This window comes from Peromyscus leucopus, chromosome 2 (assembly GCF_004664715.2).
Source record: "Peromyscus leucopus breed LL Stock chromosome 2, UCI_PerLeu_2.1, whole genome shotgun sequence".
NCBI lineage: Eukaryota > Metazoa > Chordata > Mammalia > Rodentia > Cricetidae > Peromyscus > Peromyscus leucopus.
In genome coordinates this window covers 5,479,586-5,502,560 of record NC_051064.1, presented here as the reverse complement: position 1 = coordinate 5,502,560, position 22,975 = coordinate 5,479,586, and the positions used below count along the sequence as shown (strand labels likewise).

Here is a 22,975-nt window from a genome sequence, read left to right as displayed (position 1 = left end):
GCGATCAGATGGGGGACAAAGAGGAATCCTCCTTGAGCGGACACAGCACCAGGCCCTTGGCATCCACTGTCTCATGCAAAATAGTCAATAGCCCATCCCTCGGAGTCAGTCCCACTTTTGTAGATAAGACAAAGCGGAAACTGTGGAAGGGTAAGTGCGTAAAGTCACCCGGCTGACGAGGAGTGGAGCTGGGCTTGGAGTTCAGATTCTGCACATTTTGAAGCCTGTCCATAGGCCTGGCACCACCGAACGGGAGGATTCTTTGCCACAGCTGCCAAGAGCAGGGCAATGCTGCCTTTCGTGCCAATTAGAAATGCTGGCTGATCCAAACCTTTGCCTGTCAGCAACGGGCCCTCCCTCCCATCTCCCTCCCTCCCTATCTCCCTCCCTCTCTCCTCGCTCCCCCTCCCTCCCATCTCCCTCTCTCCCTCTCTCCTCCCTCCCTCTCTCCCTCCCTCTCTCCTCACTCCCTCTCCCTCCCATCTCCCTCTCTCCCTCTCTTCTCCCTCCCTCTCTCCTTCCTCCCTCCCCCTCCCTTCCTTTGCCTCCCTAGTGCCAGGATTAAAGGTGTGCACCACCACATCTGGTTATTTATTTGATTTTTGTAGTAGGGTTCCATATGATCTACCATGGGTCTCAAACTCACTAAGTGGTTGAAGATGACTTTAAACTTCTGATCCCCCTGCCTCCATGTTCTAAGTGTGCTGAGATTACAGGTATGCACTACCATGCCAATTTCATGTCATGCTAGGGGCCAAACTCAGGGCTTCAGCTTTAGGCAAGCAGTCTCCCAACTAAGTCACACACGCTCCTTTTATTATTTCTTTTAGAGGCAGAGTCTCTCTAACGTAGCTCAGCCTAGACTTAAACCCTAGGCCCTTCTTCGGCCTCTTAAGTGCAAGAATCTCAGGCACGCCGTTGGCTAACAATATAAACGCTACATAAATTGTTGCACTATGCTGCATAGGGGATCATAACAAGCAAAGGTTAGTACCTGCTCGATATAGAAGCATTTTCCAGCTAACATTTTCCATCTGTGGTTGGCTAATCTGGGGACTGGAGAGCCCATGCTTATTTCCGGTAAGACCTTCAGAGGTGAATTATTCCTTGCAGGCACAGTTTCGTTTGGTTGGATTTTTTTGGTTGTTTTTGTTTTGTTTTGTTTTGTTTTGTTTGCATCCATAAAATGGGGCTATGAGGCATCCCTTCTAAAGTTGATAAGTTAAAAATTATTGGCTAAGCTGGGAAGTGGTTTTTAATCCCAGCACTCAGGAGGCAGAGCCAGCAGATCTCTGTGAGTTCGAGGCCAGCCTGGTCTTCAGAGTGAGATCCAGGACAGCCAGGGCTACACAGAGAAACCCTGTCTCAAAAAACCAAGAAAAAAAATATTGGCTAGGTACAGTGGCTCACTCCTGTAAACTCACCATTTGGAAAGGCTGAAGCAGCAGACTACAAATACAGCCTGGGCTCCACAATAAGTCCAGGCCAGCCTAGAACACACAGCAAGACACGGTCTCAAAAAAAAAAAAATTAGAAAAGACTATTGTTGCAATAATCGTAAAGGCCTCCATCTCTTTTATGCGGTCACCTGGGAAGATACACCAACCATTCTTCTTGTTACAAAAATGTTGGGAAAAGATAAAAATAAAGGCATTGAAGATTTCCATGAAAACTTGTCTCATTTTGTTCAACTTTTGCTCAGAATGCAAGTAGAAAGGAACTCAGGGAGTTTGTCTTCCTGACTTTTTTTTTCTTTTTTTTTTTTTGTAGTCAGAGTTTCTCTGTGTAGTCCTGGCTGTCCCAGAACTCACTCTGTAAACCAAGCTGGCCTGGAACTCACAGAGATCCTACTGCCTCTGCCTCTTGAGTGCTGGAATTAAAAAAAAATGCTCCACCACACCCAGCCATAGATTCAAGAAAAACTAAATCAAGAAGACAAAGAGAGGATCCATCCCTTTTCCTCTTCTCACGCCCTGCAGCAGAACGGCTCTGTGTGCCTACTGCCTTCTGCTCTTAACTCGGCTTTATCCGATGCTATTGAACACGGCACAGGGAAAGGGTGTCTACGGGTGACTTGGAATCTGGGGACATTCTTGGGCTGAGACACCCAATCACAGGATCAGCCCCAGGCCAGATTGTGAAAGAAGCTTACGTGTCTCTGGGCGCCTCCATTCCTGAACCCCCACCTGCCTTTCAACATCTGCTGCCCCCCAGGCGTCAACAGTTATGAGATTCTCCCAGCCCAGTCACCTCTGCCTGCAAGCACATTAAAGTTAGGCTCCCGAAGGTAAGAAAGAGACTCGCCAAAAGTGGGCTCAGCTCCATTTTGAAAGTCTTTATGAAGCAGACAGAGAAAGGCAAGGGAAAAAAAACAATCATGAAAACTCCAGGGAGTGTGTGATTGTCTTGAAAGACAAGCTGGAAGCTATCCATGGTTGTGTATGTCTGTTATTACAGCGCCTGGGAGGCAGGAGACTCTGGAGTCCAGGTCAGTCTCAACTACAGAGCTAGTCTGAGGTCAGCCTGGGTTACATGAGACCCTGTCGGAGAAAGAGAGGGACGGAGAGAGAACAAGAGGGAAGGGGAAGGGAACAGAGAGGCCCAGGAGCCCTTCAGTGTCCCAACAACTGTGTGCGACATAGCTGGACCCCTCTGAGAGTAGAGACCCCATCTTCCTCAAGATCACAGCAGCTAGGTGCTTTGTGGGCACCACACAAAAATGTACGGGAGGAACTCAGTGTGCCACCACACTGGGACTAGATCAGTGAAGAAACCAGACAGAGCCAGCTGTGGTGGCACAGGCCTTACCTGGGATTACCCAGCACTCGGGGAGGCAGAAGAAGGTGGATGTCTGTGAGATCGAGGCCAGCCTGTTCTATAGAGTTCCAAGACACCCAAGGCTACACAAAAAACAAAAAACAAACAAACAACAACAACAACAAAACCTCTGTATCGAAAAACAAAACAAAAGAAAAGAAAAAAGAAAGAGCCGAGCGGCGGTGGCCCACGCCTTTAATCCCAGCCCTCGGGAGGCAGAGCCAGCAGATCTCTGTGAGTTTGAGGCCAGCCTGGGCTACAGAGCGAGATCCAGGACAAGCACCAAAACTACACAGAGAAATTCTGTCTCAAAAAATAAACAAACAAAAAGTAAAGAAAACTCCTCTGAGACCAGTTTCTGCCCACATGGTGGATGTGTGAGAAAGGAAGAGGCCTAGAAGGACTAAGTCAGGTTTTCTATTACACTACCTTATAGTTTATATTATAAAGGGTCAATAAAATAAATGTTTGGTTTTTTTAAACAAAGCATGCAAGCCGGGCGTGGTGGTTCACTCCTTTAATCCCAGCACTAGGGAGGAAGAGCCAGGCAGATCTCTGTGAGTTTGAGGCCAGTTTGGTCTACAAAGTGAGTTTCAGGACAGCCAGGGAGGGCTACACAGTGAAACCCTGTCTCCAAAAACTAAAAAAAAAAAAAAGAAGTGGGTAAGTGGGCCAGGAGCTCAGGGGGCCATTGTGACTTGTGGTGGAAACTGCCTTGGGTAGCCCCTGAGCGAAGATGCTGAAGGTCCCCTCTCCAAGCTCATGGGGAAGGGGACGACAGTGGCTGGGCACTCCAAGTCAGGACCCCTCCAGGTCTAAGAATGTGCCAAGCTGTTTCCTGTCAGCTCGCACATACTTCCTGCTCTTTGCCTGGTGTGGACTCCATTTTATTTACTTCTGTTTGATAATTTACTACCCTGGAAGACTCCACCTCTTCTAGGCCTTTCCCGCATGCCTGATGTAGGTGGGTCTTTGCTACTCCTGTCACACTCCCAAAATATTCTGCCCCATCTTCCTAGAAGCCTTGGTGTCCTTCCTTGGCGTCGTCTGTATTCTGCTGGTCACTACTGGTCATTTTTTTATTTGTATACACCCAGCGGTGCTGAAGATTTAACTCCTGCGTGCCAGACACACACTCCGCCTTTAAACCCCATCCCCAACCCTCATCAAAGACAGTTGCCTTTCAACCTGGGAGAAACAGATTGTGATAGGTTAGGTACCCGATCTCAGGCCATCAGCTAGGTTTACAAAGGAATGAACCACCACACCCAGCTTGCATGCTTTCTTTAAAAATAAACAAAATACAAACAAACAAAACATTTATTTACCAAGAATGTCTCTTTCTTTTCGTTTTTAATTTTAATTTTTAAATTGTATGTATGAGTGTTCTGCATGTACACTTGCATGCCAGAAGAGGGCATCAGATCTCATTACAGATGGTTGTGAGCCACCATGTGGTTGCTGGGAATTGAACTCAGGACCTCTGGAAGAGCAGCCAGTACTCTTAACCTCTGAGCCATCTCTCCAGCTCCCAACAATGTCTCTTTCAAAACAAGATTGTAAATTACAGTCGTTTTTTTTTTTTTTTTTTTTTTAAGACAGGATCACTGAGTATAGACCTGGCTGGCCTGGTACTCAGTATGTAGCCCAAGCAGGCCTCCTGCTTCTGCCTCCCCAAATGCTGGACTTACAGGTATGTGCCATGGTGCTCAACTCAGCTAACCAACATCTTGCTCATCCTGAGACCAGGCACTATTTCTATCTAATGGAAGGGGCATCTGGGGTGTATTAGGTAAATATTTGTCAGTCAAGAAAGGGATGAGTCGGTCACCAACAGTTCAGGTGTTTGCATGGGATCTATTTTGAAGCAGGGCCCTCCCTGAGCGGCCAGGATCTTACCTTGGGGGTGGATGCTTGCTGCCCGACCTCAAATGAACCAAAAAATGCTGAGGAAAGAGATGAGTTTGCTATCGGCTGTTGTTTTTCCATCTTGGGGCACTCTTAAAGTAAATAGTTTGCAACAGCAAGAGGAGGACCCAGAGTCCAAAAGGGAGTGATGGAGTGGGTGGTGGGCTTACAAGTACAGAGGCCACTGGGCAGGCAAGCCGAAACACTGAGCCACCCTACCCTCTGCATCCTGATGATCTCCGTGTCCCCTTCCCAAATACATACTGAGGTAGCACAGATGCCCAGTCCCCAGGCAAGGCTGAAGGGGACTGTACTTTCCCCATTCTTTCTGAAAAGGTGGAGAGGGCTGTTTGTACCCAATGTCTCTGAGGTGAAAAATGAGGCCATGTGCTGTCCCTTGGCCTGGGGACAGGAGTGTGCCACCATAACTCACCCACCCACTCAACCGTATTGAGCCTTAGAGAGGTAATGAATGAGAAGCCACAGCCTGGCTTTAAAGGGGGGCCAGTCTAGGCTCGCAGACAGCCAGGGAGCTGTAGAGGCTGGTAGAAAGGTCGTCATCATTGTCTACCACTATGAGCCCAAACGGCAGGCAAGGCTCCAGAGTGGAATCATCAGACTTGAGCAAAGCCTTAGAAACTTCAGTTGATTCTGCTCTGGTTTCTCCTTTGGGGGCAGCTGGGTGGGACATTTAGGGCTCCCTTCTGGTGGCATTATCCATATTGTTTAAACTTGAAAGCGATTTTGTCTGCTTTTGAAAGGAGTGGAAAGACTTAGATAAAAGTTCTGGAAGATTCCATTCCTGTGGAGCCTCTGCACCTCTGATAAGATCTCAACTGGGGTGGAGGCAGATGGGGAGCAGGAAGGACATTACCACCACACACACACCCTCCGCCCTCTGGACAAAACACCTCGGCTCTCAATTTTGCCCCAGCTAATTCTTAGCTATCTGTTAAGATATGCCACACCCCGATAAAGGTCATGCATGACCCCCTCTGATCCCCACCCAATGGAGGGACACTCCAGAGATTCCACTGAGGGTTCCGTCTGATGCACCAGGTCCCTGGCTCAGCCCTGTCGCCTGATTTCATCTCTGTGATTTTGTGGTATGTTATCTTGAAGGTTTGTGGTCAGAGAGCACGGAGTCAGGGGAGGGTGGGGAGGTGCCAAGAAGGCCGAGAATGAGGGAACACTGCGGGGTGGGGGCCAGGAGAGTAGGAGAAGTATTTACAGAGGACCTGTCCCTAACCTGCTTCTCCATCCCACAAAGGGTTTCTTTCCTCCAGGAGTCCAGGGTTGCTTCAATGGCGGTGATAATAAAAAGCCAGTTTCATAAAGGTGTCTGCTTAATGTTTTGGTCCTACCAGGCATCTCGGTCTTCATTAATTAACCCTGTCCCAAACTGGCAGCCCGGGTGGTTAAACCCAGAGTGTGGAGGGTTTCAAGGAACTGTTTTTCCGGAACACAAAAATACAGGAAACACAATTAAAAGCCTTTGTTTAGGATCTGCCCATTTCATAGGGGGGCTGTTTGCTGCTCCGGCCCCTTTGAGCTGGGCAGTGCTCTTCTCCACATTGTGAGGCCAGCAAGGCGCAGCAGAGGTGACCCTACCAAAGGGGACTCGCGGGCAGAAAGAGGATGGGCAAGAGTGTGGAGCCCGCTCCCAGGCATGCCGTCCAGCCAGTTAAATGGTCCCCATGTGCTCCAAAGGCCCTGCATACGTGCGACACGGCTGTCCACGTGGATCCTGTTCCCCGGCTTCCTTCTTCCGGAAGTTAGATCACTACGGAGGGGCACTGCGTCTTGTGGCTCGCGACCCTTTTTATTCTGCTGAGTACCAACCCAAGGGGAGCAAAACCTTCACTGGAGCCTCTGGAATGGGCAGGTTTTTGCCAGGTCAGACCAACGTTTTGTTGAAGAGCAGGCCCTCTCCGTCCCCCAGAGGGAGGGCAGGCTGGACGTGACTCAGCACACACCTCAGGGGGAGGAACAAGCACCGCAATGTGGCTAGGTGTTCGCTGGAGGTTACACAAATCCCTAACACCCACGGGGTTTCCACGTACACCTTAGGCGTGGGCTGAATCCCAATTATAAAAATAAAACAATTAAAAATAGAAAAACAAATACAGCTATTACCACTCCGCTAAAAATACAAGCAGATCGTTTGGTGCTGTCTCTGTCTCTCCCTGGGTGGGGTGGGAGGGAAGTGCGCATGCGCGCATTCATGCTCGCGCCTGCTAGGAATGGAACCCAGGTATTTGACCACTGAACTACATTCCTAGCCCTTATTATAATTTCTTAATCGAAGATTTGTTTTGTTTTCCTGAGTTAGTCTCTTGTGAGCTGGAACCTGAAATCCTCCCGGCCTCTTGTTCCTCATTGCTGAAACAGGTGTGGTCCACCACATCTGGCTGTGTTCAAAGGATTTTGAGGGCATGTTGATACAAGTACTCGGGAGGCTGAGGCAGGAGAATCACCACAAATTTGAGGCTAGCATGTTTTAAAACAGCGAGGACTACGAGTGAGACCCTGTCTTAAAAAAAACTAGAGAGAGAGAGAGAGAGAGAGAGAGAACCACCGTTTTAGTGTCGCTATCCTGCCCCCTCTCCCATAAAGTTCAAGGTGACCTCCCAGAATCTTCCAGAGTGCCAGCTACTCGGCTTGTTGACAGGCTGACAGCAAACGGAGAAGATGAAGTCAGTATGGAGAGATGCAACAAGCCCTCAGCTGCCGGAGAGTGTTTGCCGAGGAAGATCTCTAAGCCTTTGTGACGGCAGTTCAGCGCGGACTAGACTAGGACCCAGTACTCTTCGAATCGGAGGGGGAGGTAAAGCAGGGGGCTGAAAGCAGTCTGCCTGGAGAGCAGCCATCACCCTCAAGCCTCCCACCGAGCGGAGCACGAGCTTTGTCAACCCCTTAAGAAATCATCTAACCCCTCCTCTCCGCACTTCCTTCATCAGCAAAATATGAATCTGGATGCCCATTCCCTAGGCTATTTGAAGGTATGCATCAAGAAAATATGAGTGGCCAGGCATAGTTTTATTCCCGGCACTCGGGAGGCAGAGGCAGGTGGATATCTGTGACTTTGAGATCAGCCTGTTCTATATAGTAAGTTCCAGGCCAGCCAAGACTTTGTAGTGTGACCCTGTCTTAAACACACACACACACACACACACACACACACACACACACACACACACACACACATCCACCATGGAGCTGGAGAGTGGTTATTGCTAATCTTCCAGGAGACCTGAAATTGGTTCACAGCATCCACACTGGGAAACTCACAGTGGCACGTAATTCCAGCTCCAGGAATCCCAGGGCCCTCTTTTGGCACTCACACACCTGAGGCATACACACACACACACACACACACACACACACACACACACACACACACACACATACACATACACACAAATTAAAATATAAAAATAAATCTGAAATAAAGTATTTTTTTTTAAGTGTATCTGCTCTAACGTGTCAATTACAAAGATAAACAGGTCATAGCAATGTACTAGGCAGCCTGTATTTATCTAATAAACTCTTGTTGCTGTCCTTTGGAGATAAGAATTTATGGAACCCTGGAAGCGAGTGTATGAAGAGTCTTCCTGTCACCCCACTTTACAGAAGAGGAATTAGGATGCTCAGAGGTGAAGCTGGTTCTGCCAATAAACAGCAAACCCATGTTTCAGAACCTGGCTCCTACCCTCAACCCCACCACATCTGTTCTTCTCCTTGCTAAGATATATGTTGACCCATGGTAAAAATTTGGTGAACATCTGAGTGAATGAAGCTTCAAAGGACAAGCAAAACTAGACTTCAAACACATAAATTAGCTTGGTGCTCTTTTCTCCACCACCTGATCAGTTTAGGAAGAGTCAACACACTTTCCATAAACCCACCGGAGGGTGTCGTTGGTCAAAGTGCCAACAGAGGTAAGAAAGAGCTGTGGATGCCGAGCATGGGAAGGGAGTACAGGCCGTAGATAGTGAGCATGGCTGCACGCCAGCGACTTATACTGTAACCTGGATCACCCGAGAAGGACGGTGTTCTGGCAGAGAGTGCCACCTACCGAATGACTGTCACCACAGCTACAGGACTGCATCCAGGATGACTTGAGAGAGAACACCACAAGGCTTCAGCAATGGACTAAGGCGAGCCAGCCGACCTACCCCCAAATGAAACTTGGACCTAAGGCTAAATTTCTCATCCATATTATCTAGTGATAATCCCTCAGCCTGCTTTCTTGGAGAGCATTGAAGAATCTAGGGAACATCTTCTCTGCCATAACAGAGAGGATCTGGCTGAAGTTCATAACATAGCCTGTGCAGTGCTATGGTCCAGCTCTTCTCCACAAAACAAAACAAACAAAACCAGCCTAGTTGCTGAGCCTTTATCACGCGACTCACATACACACTCGTTTCCCCTTCAGTCATCCAGTTAGTATTTACTGACCCATTTCTCCATGCAAGCGTGCCCCTTGACAATGGGGAAATGACCTGACCAAAGGCAGTCATCCAGGTCCCTGCTCTTGGTGAGCTCCTAGGAGGCGGAGGAGGAAAGGTTAGAGAAAATAAACACGTGTTGGATGGGTTTCAGACAGTGATGAACGTTAGGACTGAGTCCAGGCGGAAATGCGACATCATTTGAAGCTATCGATAATCAGCAAAGAGAATCCACGTCCTCTTCTCCAGGCTCCAAGAGGTATGGGCCTGAAGTCAGTTGACGTCATGTGATTGTGAGTGATCATCCAGCTAGGGATGACAGGGAGTGAGCGAGTGAGATGATGGGGTGGAACCCTGGGCCTTGCATACACAAGACAAGTGCTCCACCACCGAGCCGTACCCCTAAACCCTCCAGCAAGGATTTAATTCTCTTCTGACCCAAAGCCTGTCTCTTCCCCCTACCTGAAACTGACCAGGAGTCCAGAAGAGCAGTGCTGAGGTACTAGTTGGCATTGTGTCCATCATTATCTCTTGAGGCGGGCATGGTGGTGTACATCTCTAGTCCTAGCTGCTGAGGAGGCTGAGGCAGGAGGATCTAAATTTCAAGGTCCACCTGGAAAAAGTAGCAAGGCCCTGTCTCCTATAAAGGAAACCCAGGTGGGCTGGAGAGGTAGCTCAGCTCAGTTAAGAGTGCATGATGCTCTTACAGAGGACCTTGGTTCGGGTCCTGGCACCATAACTTTTTGTAACTCCAGGTCCAGGGCATCCAATGCCCCCAGCCTCTGAAGACACTGGTGTGCAGGTTCACACAGACATAAACAAATATATATAACTACAAATAATAAAAATTAATGCTCCTCCCAGTTTGAGGCTAGCCTAGTCTACAGAGCAAGTTCCAGGACAGTTAGGGCTACACGGTCTTTTTAAAAAAAAAAGATTTTTAACAATTCTTTCTTTTTTTGAGATTATAATATAATTACATCAGTTTTCCCTTCTCTGTATCCTCCTCTATTTCCCATATATCTCTCCTTGCTCTCTTTCAAGTTCATTGCCTCTGTTTTCACTGTTTTTTTTTTTTTTTTTTTTTTTTTTTTTTTTTTGGTTTTTCGAGACAGGGTTTCTCTGTGTAGCTTTGCGCCTTTCCTGGAACTCGCTTTGGAGACCAGGCTGGCCTCGAACTCACAGAGATCCGCCTGGCTCTGCCTCCCGAGTGCTGGGATTAAAGGCGTGCGCCACCACCGCCCGGCTGTTATAATGAACATTTTTTTTTTTTTTTTTTTTTTTTTGGTTTTTCGAGACAGGGTTTCTCTGTGTAGCTTTGCGCCTTTCCTGGAGCTCACTTGGTAGCCCAGGCTGGCCTCGAACTCACAGAGATCTGCCTGGCTCTGCCTCCCGAGTGCTGGGATTAAAGGCGTGCGCCACCAACGCCCGGCTGTTTTCACTGTTTTAAGTGAAACACTGTTTAAGTGTTTTAAGTGTGTGTACAGACATATACACAAGTTATATGTATATGTTACATATATGTGTGACTATATATACACATAAATGCAACCTGCTCAGTCTTTGTAATGTTACTTGAATGTATGATGCGTGTTTTCAGGGCTGACCTTCTGGTGTGCTCTCCCCTGGGTAAAACCAATTCTCCCACTCTCAGCATCCGTAGTTGCCCGGAGTTCTTTGTGTAGGGTTGATCCCCACCCCCACCACATTAGCACGTCCATTGTTGTCCTTGTTCAGCCCATGTTTAGGCAGTCCTGTTGGTGAGACTTTATGGGTGTGGTTTCTGACATTATTAGGAGACACAGTCTCAGAGCAAACTCCCCGGTCCTCTGGCTCTCACAGTCTTTCTGCCCCTCTTCTGTATGATCTCTGAACCTTCTGTGCAGGAGGGTGTTGTAAATGTATCTGTCCCCAACTCAGAGATCCACCTGCCTCTGCCTCCTGGGTGCTGGGATTAAAGACATATGCCATCACAGTCTGGCTCAAAATCATTTTAAAAAGAAAAAAAAAAGTCTATGACCACCCAGCTAAAAAATCATTTTTGAAAGGAAAAAATAAAATCTTTGTTGTAAGAGTGTTTTCAATTCTCAAATGTCTATTGCAGGGCGTCTGACAGAGACAAATGAGAATTTGCATGGATTCTGTGATTCTGTTGGCCGTCAATTGTTTTGTCTTGGTTGTCTGGGATAGGGTCTTATGTGTCCCTGGCTGACCGGAAACTGGGGGCGTGGCTAACTCCCACCTCCCGAGTGCCAGGGTTGTATGGACAGCCATAAATGATTTATTTGCTGCTGAGGATCAAAGCTGGGGTTTGCTAGACAAATACTCCACTACCCAAGCTACCTCCCAGGTCCCGGGGCTCTCCCATTATTTGGAGGAAGCAAAGACTAGCCAAGACCCTTTGGCTCCAACCCTGAGGCTTGGACTCAGTTTGTAAGTTATAAGAAAGTTTTGTTGTTTTTTATACTTTGTTTATTGGGGAACAGAGTGTGTGTGGTAGTCAGAGAAGAGCCTGTGGGTCCTCTTCTTCTACCATGTGGGGTCTGGGGACAGAGCTGAGGTCATCAAGCTTGGCGGCCAGCACCCTCACTCCCAGAGCCATCATTACCCACCCTCAAGGTTTTATATATAAAGGTTTGTTACATAGATTTCACAATAGGATCATTTCCAGGAAGAAAGGGAGGAGGACCTGGGAAGACCGCAGGTGGTTCCTATTCAGGCATCTACAGAGGCAGGGGCATGATGGGATGGAGGAAAGTCTAGCCTTTGTGTGTTTGGAAAGCTATTGCCATCTCTCTCTGTCCAAGGCAGGACTCTCGCATGGTCAGAGCCCCCAGACGGCGTTCCGACAGTCTGTGCTCCCGAGGCCACTCTGTGGCAGGAAAGGATGGATGTCTCCTCACCTCCCTCGCTTTCCTCTTCCTAAGGAAGCACAGGTTTCAGGATGCTGCCGAGCAGAGCGGCTGCAACCACTCAGCTCCAACCAAGTCGCCAAGGATTGACAGCAGTTTCCAGCCACCCCAGAAGACGGCACGTTTGCAGTGGGGTGGAATCAGAGATGCCGCTCAGTTTGACGAGTCCAGTTCTCAGCCGACTCTTAGGACAACTCAGTGAAAAGCAACAAGAACTCCATGGACAATGCAGAGGCGGCTCCTGGACCAGGGCGTGCCCCAGCATCCTTTGTACTCAGCCAGCCTCTCCTGCTGTCTCCATGGAGTGCTTTCCAAAAAAAAAAAAAAAAGCAAGATCTCATTTAATGTGCTTTTATTGAATTTTATTGAATTTTAAAACCTACTATAAGCAACTTGAAGAATTAGCTTACCAGAAACCATAAAATATCTAGGGCAGACTCTACAGTGGGTTTGTAAGAACGTGACTGGGCTGGTAAGGCCCACAGCTCACTCTGCTAGCCTGCCCTGCACCATGCAGAATTGTCTCTTGTGTCCTAGTGTTATCCTTGAGGAGACAGATCCAGAAAATGTCACTAAGACAAAGCAGAGCTCCCCTCCACCCCTCTTAAGGGCTGCCCAGATAAGATCTGTCCTGCGCAAAAGTTCTCCGAGTTGTTCTGCGGCTTCCCTTCTCCAAGCTCTAATCCTCAGCTCTCAGACTGATAGCGCCCTGTCTTTGTTTTGTTCGAGACAGGGCCTTCATTTGTAGTCTCCACAGGCTTTGAACTCACATCATTCCTGTCTCTGCCTCCGGAGTTGGGGGACTACCGGTGCCCGTCACTGCACCCAGTCCTTGTTCTCATTTTTGTGTGGTTTCCCTATCCGTGGTTTTGAGTCACATCAAGTCAGCGCTGAGATGACGATGTGGCAGCCCTGGATCCCCTAACTCCTGACTCAGACGCAGTTCCCCCAGTGTCCCGCCAATTCCCAGGAATGACGGCTTTTGCTTCTTTCTCTGTCATTTTGCCTCCTTGTTCCTCAGTGTAGAATTTGACTGTCTGAAGAGTGATGATGAGGGACTCGCCCTAAATCAGTTCATTTATCCAGCCAGCATTTGGGGGAGAACATTCCTGAGCAGACGTACAGTCGAGCTGATCTCAGCTTAAAACTCGGTGGCAAGCAGGGCCAGGTGGTCAGCATCAAGATCAAGGAAGGAATAATTGGAGGAACATCTTGGTGTCTTGGATGCATGCCACGCTGGGAGGGCTGCAAGGTTGTTTTGCATTTTTTAAATTAATTAATTAACTAATTTATTTATTTATTTTTAAAATTTTTCAAGTCAGGGTTTCTCTGTGTAGTCCTGGCTGTCCTGGAACTCCTTTGTAGACCAGGCTGCCCTTGAAATCAGAGATCCCCCTGCCTCTGCCTCCTGGAGTGCTGGGAATAAAGGCCAACATTGTCTGACATTTTAAATAGGGGGAGCCATATGAGGAAAAAAAAATCTTGGAGGCGTGTCAAGTTTAGGGATTCAGGGAGCAAGCAATGGATTTCATTGAGGGGTTTGGGAAGCAAGGAAGGCTGGGGCATGGGCTAGCCTGGGCACACCAGCCCAGAAAGAGTGTGCCCCATGCCCTTTATTACTAATCAGAGTCCTATTATGAGACAGTCTCAGAGTGAAAGCTTGCAATCCCAGCTCCTCGGCGGGTGGGTAAGGGGATTGCAAATTTGAAGCTATCTCAGGAAACTTAGAGAAACTCTGTCTCAGAGTTTTTGTTTTTGTTTTTTTTTAAAGGAAAAAGAGGGCTAGAGATGTGGCTTGGCGGTCTAGCACACCTGCTGAATGTAACACCTGCATAAAACTTTAAAATTACTATATACATAAAATAAAATCCTATGATATTCCTCACTTACCTTGCCGTCTTAGTACACAATCGAGCACACACACACACACAGGCATGCACACTAACATGCATGCACACACCCCTCTTACTTTTGCTTTTATACTATCAGCTGATGGTATAGCTCAGTGGTAGAACACTTTCCTGGCGGATGAGAGACCATGGGTTCTGTCCCAAGCACCACAAAAGAAAGAACAATCAAGGAAGTAGAACAACACAATATGCCTTATCATCTCTAGAAATGTGATTTTTGACCCAGGGGAAAGCTGGCATCTTCTCGCAGCCCCCACATATCCACGCACCCGTGAGCTATGACGCTTCCAGTTATACAGCCTGATTTGCAAGATGGCTTTCAAAATCGTCTTTCTGTCCTAGGAACATGTTTGCAGATGTCTGAGTTGACAGGCTGATTCAATCTAAACAGTAGCATGGATTGGGGGAAATTCTGAAACATTAGAAAAAAGTAGACATGCAATAAAATAGGCACTTAATTAGCTCTTAATTAGAGATGCCAAAATACAATAGTCTGTGGAAATTGTTCATTGTTCAAATCCCCAGTGTGAAAAGCTGTATTTTATGAGCCAGCCCCATGCACAAGTGGCCGTTTTGAATAATTCTCTTCTCATGGGTGCCCTTAGCTCCCATCTGTCCAAACATTACCATTTGAATTTCTATAGGAAAGGGCATGTTTTAAAACTCGGCTCTTCCCTTTTCCATTTTACTGTGCTCTAAAAATATACATATTTCTCCTGAAAGGGTGTTAATTTCAGCTCAGGCAATAACTGTCCCTAGCATGTAAAAATGGAGACACTTATGTGATCCCTTCTCTGGTTCTTTATGAATTATGAGGTGACAAGTGGGGATGAAGACAGGGTGCTATGACCCAAGAGAGCCAAGGGAGAGAAAAGCGGTTTCATTTAACATGTACTTATTTGGGGCGTGTGTGCATGTGTGCATGTATGTGTGTGTGTGCACATGTGTGTGTGTGTGTGTGTGTGTGTGTGTCCCGGAGATTGAACTCAGGTTATCAGACTGAGCCCCAAGTGTCTTTACCCACTGAGCCATCCTGCCCGCCCTCAAACAGTCTTTAAATGTCGTAAAGAGTAAGCAGGGCTTACCTTGATTTCGAGGCTGTCAGATCAGGAATGCAGGAGAGAAAAGCAGTGAAAATCATTGGATCCTGAAGTTCTGTGGGAAGTCGGTGGAAAATTAGAAACGAGCTGTTCTATAGGGTCACAGTGATTGGCAGCTTGGAGACAATGCCGCCATGAGTCATTTCTTTATTTACTTATTTAGTGACAGCATCTCACTTATTCCAGGCTTGCTTCCCATTCCCTTTGCACCCAGAGATGACCTTGAACTTCTGATCCTCCTGCCTCCTCTCCATTAGTGCTAGGATGGTAGGTGGGAGTTACCACATCCCGTCTGTGCGATGGAGCATCAAACCCCGGGCTTCATATGTTCAAGGCAAGCACTCTCCCAACTGAGCCACATCCACAACCGTAAAGAAGAGGTTCTTCAAGCAGATTCAGGGAGAAGTCCGTGGCTTTCTTTTTAGTCAGAGTGTATTAGTCTCACAAGGACCAGCGTTTGAGTAAAAATTCAGAAATGAGCCAAGATGGGAAAGGGTTTGGATGCTGAATTACAGAATGAAGGGCGTAAACAAGCACTGTAGTAAACTAAAGAGAGGAGGAATGGAAATATTTAGATACAATTTGAAAATCTCAAAGGGGTATTTTTATTTTATTTTGTTTTATTCTTCTCTCATCTATTACATCCCTACCTAAGCTTCCCCCTCCTCCCTTCCCAGATCCACCCTCCCCCTGTCTCCCCTCAGAAAAGAGCAGGCCTCCCAGGGACCTCGACCAAACACAGCATAATAGGCTACAATAAGAACAGCATATACCATCACATCAAGGCTGGATGAGGCGACCCAGCAGGAGGAAAGGGTCCCATAAGGAGGCAAAAGAGTCAGTGACAGACCCCGCTCCCGCTGTTGGGATCCCACAGGAACACTAATCTACTCAGCCATAGCTTACACACAGAGGACTAGGTCAGACCCCCACAGGCTCCCTGATCTCTGAGAGCCCCATGAGTCCTGGTCAGTTGATTCTGTGGGCTGTGTTCTAGTGGTGTGCCTGACCCCTCTGGTTCTTCCGACCCAGACCCATTCTCCTCCCACCCCACTCCTCCACGGGACTCCCGGAGCACCACCTACAGTTTGGCTGTGAGAAGCTGCATCTGATCCCATTGGTTGCTGGATGAAGTCTCTCTGATTTCTTCGATGAGCATTTTGCTAGGTTCCAGTCCCAGAACACTCTACAGGAAGGAGAAACTGTAGGTTTTGTGGCTAGGTTGGTGTCCCAATCCCTCCACTTGAGACCTTGTCTGGTTACAGAAGATGGTTGGTTCAAGTCCTGTGTCCCCTATTACTAGGAGTCTTTGCTAGGGTTATTTTCATAGATTCCACGGAATTTCCATTGCACTAGGTTTCCACCTTGCCTCTAAAATGCCCCCCAATTCCAGTGGTTTCTCCTATTATCCCCCTCCAGTCAATTCCTCCTGTTCCCTGTGGGAGATCAGCTCCCACATTTTCCCCAGGGAACTCTTGAGGAGGAAGGAATAAGAGATTTAGATAGAAGGATAGAGGGGAGAGAAACAGATAGAAACACAGGACAGCCTCAGGAGGGCCTTTCTGTCTCTCCTAAAGGGCTGTGTATAGCAATGCCAAGGGCTGGAGCAAAAGACCTCCCCCTAGCACAGCCAAGTGTAGACCCTTCCAATCACCTGGTAACCATGCACATGGTCAAGCAATCCTCTAATGCAGCTCTGCTGGGTAAAGCAAGCTCAGATCTCACTAGGAAACCTTTATGGGCCTCCATGATTCCCAACCCAATCTGCCCCCATTCCACCAGCAAAATCTATCCTCTTTCCTCTTCCCAGAGAGATCCATGTTTCCCCCCTGAGCCCTCCTTGTTACCTCGCCTCTCTGGGTCTGTGGGCTGTAGCATGGTTCTCCTTTACTTTACAGCTAGTATCCACTTATAAGTGAGTACATACCATGTGTGTCTTTCTGGGTCTGTTACCTCACTCAGAAAAATATGGAACCTTCATGAATTTGGGTATCATGCTCACACAGGGACCATGCTAATCTTCTCTGTATCGTTCCAATTTTAGTATATTGCTGCCGAAGCGAGCACTATTTTATCTTATTTTTAGATAGGATTTCATATAGTCCAGGATGGCTTTAGTCTTTCTTTGTATCTAAGGCCACATCTTGCTTCTCCTGCCTCTATCTCCCAAGTGGCTACAGGCGTTTATCACCCTGCTCAGCTTAGAACAAGATACTTTTAACAAAGGAAGTAGAAAATGCCAAGTAGCTACAGAAATACGGAAAATGAAAAAACAAAACTGTAGTTAAGAAAAAGGTAGGGCCAGGTATGGTGGCTCATGGCAGTAACCGGGGTGCTTGGAAGCGGGGCAGGAGGATCAGGAGTTCAAGGTCATTTTCAGTGACATAGTTAAATCCAAGGCCAGACTGTTCAATTTGAGGTGCTATCTCAAAATAGCAAAAATCAAACAAATAACCAAAACAAAAATGCGAAGGTTCGGAGAAGAACATCATAAAAGTAACAGTAGCATATTGAGATTCAAAGAACAACTGTCAGGCCTGGAGCAGGGGGTTCAGTTACCTTGTAAGTACAAAACCCGAGTTCAGCTCCCCAGGACCCACATAAAAAATGGCAGGCATAGTGACATTATGAACCCAGCACTGGGGAGACTGGAGACAGGACAATCCCTCGGGCTTCCTGGCCAGTCAGCCTAGCTGAACTGGTGAGCTCCAGCCAATGAAAGACCTATTGCAAATGAGAAATGATGAGATTTCTGAAGAATGACACCGTGGTTGTCCTCTAACACACACACACACAATTTCAGAGACTGATCCAGGGCAGGAAGCATGGCCCAGTGGGAATGCCGCACGAGGGCTCTGGCTCAGCCGCCAGCACCAGAAACCAACAGATCCCTTCCTAGCCCACAGAGTGTACAGCTCCCTGAATTGTCGCCCAGTGTCTCCTGTCCCCCTGTGCCTGACACCTTCCCTTGCAGCAAGTGGCGTCCCTTGAAGGAATCCTTCAGGTGGCAATACGCTGGATTTGACTCTCAGTTTTCCTCCGGTCTTTCTCCCGGGTGTGAAGCCTCTTGGGAACGTCTGTATCGGTGTCCTTGACATTCACTCTCACAGCGAAACATCGATGGAAAGAAAAAGGGAAGAGAATCGGAAAGAAGCAGACATCTCTTTGTGGGTCTCTCCCCAAAAGAACAATGTTAGTGGGCTCTATGTTTGTGTTTGTTTGTGGTAGGGCCCAGCCATGCAGCCGAGACTTGCCTTGAACTCATGATCTTCCTGCCTAAATCTCCTTAGTGATGGGATTACTGTCCTGAACCAAAACACCTAGCCTAAGACTCTGTGTTTCTTGACTCTGAATCTCAGGCCAAGGACAGAACACAGAAGAGTCCTGTTGAACAAGGTCCCAGCCCAATTCAAGCTAGGCAATCGAGAAGGAGGCTTCTGAGACTTTGCCGGCAGGGGGCGCTGCGGAGCCACCAGCTCTGGGGAGGGGGTGTGTGTGTGAAAGGCAGCCATCAGCAGAGGGAGCCACACAGATTTCCAGGGCATTAAATATTGACAGGCATGGAGGGCTCCAGGCAAGAGGCTTGATACTAAGAACAACTACCTGGGGAAGGACTGGGTAGACTCTACAAAGGTTAGGGCGCAGTTAATAACCACAATTTTCATGCAGCCACAAAGAAAAATGAAATCATGATACTTGCAGGAAAATCGACGTAACCGGAAATCCTTAGGTTAAGCAAGAATAAGCCAGACTCAGAAAGAACGTGTGTTTTCTCAAACACAGAACCTAGATTTAAAATTATGTGTACATGTGTATACATACATGTACATGCATTCATGTATGTTTGCTTGCAGGTCATAAAACCAGAAAGGGGAACAGGAGAGAGGAGACAGATGGTAAGGAAGTGGGAAATAGATGGAGAGGTGGCAGAGAGGGTAAGGGGGTGCATGTAAGAAGAAAGCGGAAGCTTGGACTAGCTGAGGAAGGAAGAGAACTGATGGGGAGGGGGAAATGAAAAGAAATCATAGCATGTGTGAGTGAAGACGCCATGGTGGACCCCATTATCTTGTATGTTCACCTAAACAATAATAACAACAATAATAATCATCTCAGACACTGACGAGTTTGGTGCCGAGTGGTTTGACTGGGCGTGGCCTGCCCGCGGCAGAGGCGGGCTCCTTTGGGGGAAGCTCGCATTCTCCTCCAAGGACAGCAAAGCCTGGGAATCCGGGGATACCATTTGCATGTGAGTTGGTGGAGATCCGATATTACAGGTGAAGCTGCCCCATAAGGTGGTATGCCAGCTCACCACAGAAGTTCTAGAACTTTCCAGAGCATTTCTGAAAGCAATTTAGGCAAAGAGTTCTCATTTTCTAATTTCATTTTGCAGTGATATTTTAGTGTCACACTCATTAAAGGATGACTGAAGAAGAGAGAGACAGTGCCAGGGTCTTGGGAATTTCCTGAGGTGGCAACCTGCTTGGCCTCTGAGTCCCAGTGAATGCTGGGTGACTCCCGGATGCAGCACAGTCAAACAATGCTCAACAGCCTCCTAGACATACAAAACATGGCACTATTTATGTTATGTGTTTCACTGCATAGGTCACGTTTTATGCTAACATACCTGCCGTGCATGCAGCCTGCATCGCTTACTGCAGGGCTAAAGGATGCTATCGGACACAGTGACTCTTCTTCCTGAGGGGATTCCTCACTCCGGCCAGAGGCCTCTCCCTCACTTTGTCCCTCAGGGCCAGAGATGCAGCAAAGATCTAACCATGGAGTCTCTTCCCTCCCTGCCAAAGCCAAAACTAAGCTGAGAAATGTGTGCCCCTCCACTCAGTTCCCACGGCTGCTGCCATCATCTCTGAAGCCAGAGGACTGATTCAACTGCAGATACAGGAGAAAGGAGGTGATGGCCGGCTCCGAGGCCTCCCATGCCTCTGGCCTCTGAGGGCACCTGTACTCATGTACACACACACCCCATACACAAAATTAAAAACGATAAAAATAAATCTTATAAAAAACACACTTAAATGCCGGGCGGTGGCGGTGGCAGCGGCGGCGGTGGCCCGCCTTTAATCCCAGCACTCGGGAGGCAGAGGCAGGTGGATCTCTGTGAGTTCGAGGCCAGCCTGGGCTACCAAGTGAGTTCCAGGAAAGCGCAAAGCTACATAGAGAAACCCTGTCTCGAAAAACCAAAAAAAAAAACAACAAAAAAAACCACACTTAAACACCACACACACACACACACAATCTCACCAGGTGTTGACCTGTCAGCAACAGGAATGTCCTTTGTAAAGCAGTAGCGTGTGGGGCAGCTGAGCTCAGTCTTGCCGCTGACTCTCCTTCTTCCTCCCTTCTCTTTACCTTCTCTCCACCCTGCTCCTCATCCTGTCTGGCTGCTTCAGAAGTCCATTGATTTGCTCTTTGCTCCAGCCTTCAGTGGGGTCAACCTGGATGTTTCGTCCACACTCAGATCTACTCCAAAGGATCTTTTCTTGTGCAGGGGTTCTGAGAAGTAGCCGGCAATGAACAGACAGGGCATGAGAGCATGGTGACCCTGCGGGTTGAGCACCTTGCTGAACCTGCTTCCATTATACCCTTACCCAGCGTTCCAACGGGTATGATGGACTAGATGTGCCCACCAGTGTGTTCCCATATGGGAATACCCCTATGATGGTCAATCTTTTTTCTCCTCTCTCTCTCTCTCTCTCTCTCTCTCTCTCTCTCTCTCTCTCTCTCTCTCTCTCTCTCTCTCACACACACACACACACATAATATTTGTATTGATTAAACATAATATTTGTATTGATTATTTGGAAATTTCATACAACACACCCAGATCATACTCACATCCCATTCCTCCCAGGTCCACCCTTCCACGCTTATGCCTTCCTCCAAAAAAAAAAAAAAAAAATAGAAAAAGAAAAAAATACAGCAAGTCCAATTTTTGCTGCCCATATACTCATTGGAGCATGGTCAAAGTCCCAGTGGCCAGCCCCTTAAAGAAAACTGAGTTGTTTCCATCACCACCACCCCCTGTCCTGAATCCATCAGCTATGAAGAGCTACACTTCAACGTCTTTATCACAGTTTTTAAGGACTCTCTTTAGTAGCGTTGAACTGTTTCTGAACTGTTTCTTTTGGGGGAGGAAGGCTGTCGCAGAAGGCATCAGCTTCTCTAATTCCCAATTATGAGCCTGCAGTCATCAATACCACGAAAAAGAAGCTTCCACACCCACAACAGCAGTGGCAGCATGGGTCACGGCCTTCTGCCTGGCCTTTGGTGGCAGCACAGACCGTGGAGGTCTTTGGAGGAGGCCCAATCCAGAACAGGAACAGTTCTCAGACATCCTTCACCACAGGCGCCCGTCTCTAGTTCTGCCTCTCTCCTCCTCACTCCCTGCTCTTGCTTCCCTGTCCCGCCATCTTTCCCACCTCTCCATCGCACATTTATTCATCAAAGTGATTGCAAACTGCAGTGTGTGTGTGTGTGTGTGTGTGTGTCCCCAACAGCTTTACATACAAATACCTATTGAGATGAGTCATTGGTCTGGTTCAAAGTTTCTGGTTTCCGAAGCACCATAAATCCTGGACTATCACTGAGACTCCTCTCGGATAGCCTGCTGGTACCCAGGGTCAGGGTGATGTTGAGGCTTGGCAGGGTGTCAGGGGACACACCTCTCTGTTCTCAGTGTCCCTTGTCCTGCAGAGTCACCGGGTACATTTGTGATGGTGAATCTTAGTTTTCAACTGGATTGGGCTGAGAAGCTCTAAAATTAGTTAGGCGATGTGACGATGGTTCCGATGGTTCCGGAAAGAGTTGGGTAAGATGGTAAGATCCACCCTGAACAGCAGCAGCACTCTCCCAAAGGCTGGGGTTCGGATGGAATCATCATGGGGAAGGAGGAAATCCAGAAGACAGGCATTCACTCCCAGCCTGTGTAATCCAGGTCGGCTACATTGTGGTCGCTCTGCATGGCTCTTGTGCCATGACGGGCTATATAGTTCCCAAAACAACAAGTCCTGATAAACTCTTCTCCTTTAATATGTATTTTGTCACAACAATGAAAACACTAACACAGCCCCCCTGAGTAGTAGGTTAGAAGGATAGTCATCCCTGTTGGGGAAACAGGGAGCCTGGGCACCTGACTCCGGGGCTTCCTCAGCAGGATCCTCTCGTTCTCTCGTCTCCAGACATGCATTTCATTGTCTTCACCACAACTTCGAGACAGGCTGTCTCTGCTCTGTAGACAACATGTCACTGACGAAATCTGAACACTTGTGCGATTGTTTTTTCCTCAGTGCTAGGGATCACATATGCCAGGCAGGGGTTCCACGGGCCACCTCCCCAGCCACGTGGGCATGTTCAGATTTCCCTCCCAACCAGAAAACAAGCTCTTCTTCCAGAACAGGAGAGGCTGCTGTATCTCTTCAGACGTCCGGCTTTGCTCAATTCTTTACTCTTGGTTCCTTTGCTGGTTGGATATCGTGGCTTTAAAAACACGAAACTTCACAAGTTACAGCAGTGACCACCCCGCCTACTTCTGGGAAGACTTTGAAATCCTACAATCGTGCGGGTGACTGTGATCGGTGTAACAGAAAAAGAGACTTCAAAGGCAAGGGAAAGTAGTATGTGTACTGACAGACAGACTGAGAATCGTCCAGCGAGAAGAGAACGGACCGTGTTAAAGGGCAAAGGATAAAGGGAATGATTCCAAGAGTCCAGGGTCCTGAAAGATCAAGGCTGCATTGTCTGCTAAGGCTCACACCCCAATAGTGATGTCCTTCACGCCCACCAGGACAGGAGCTCCCCACTTGTTGTCACCCCTTACTTTTAGACAGGAGTAGGTAGGAGGCTGTCTCAGGGCCCACCCT

At 47.9% G+C, this 22,975-nt stretch overlaps 1 non-coding gene across 1 annotated transcript; it reads right to left on the bottom strand.

Moving 5' to 3' along the window:
• Positions 1–17,060: 17,060 nt before the first annotated feature.
• On the bottom strand, positions 17,061–17,164 carry LOC114705631. The gene has a single exon (XR_003736420.1). It is a non-coding gene; the product is annotated as a U6 spliceosomal RNA (small nuclear RNA).
• Between the last annotated feature and the right edge of the window lie 5,811 nt (positions 17,165–22,975).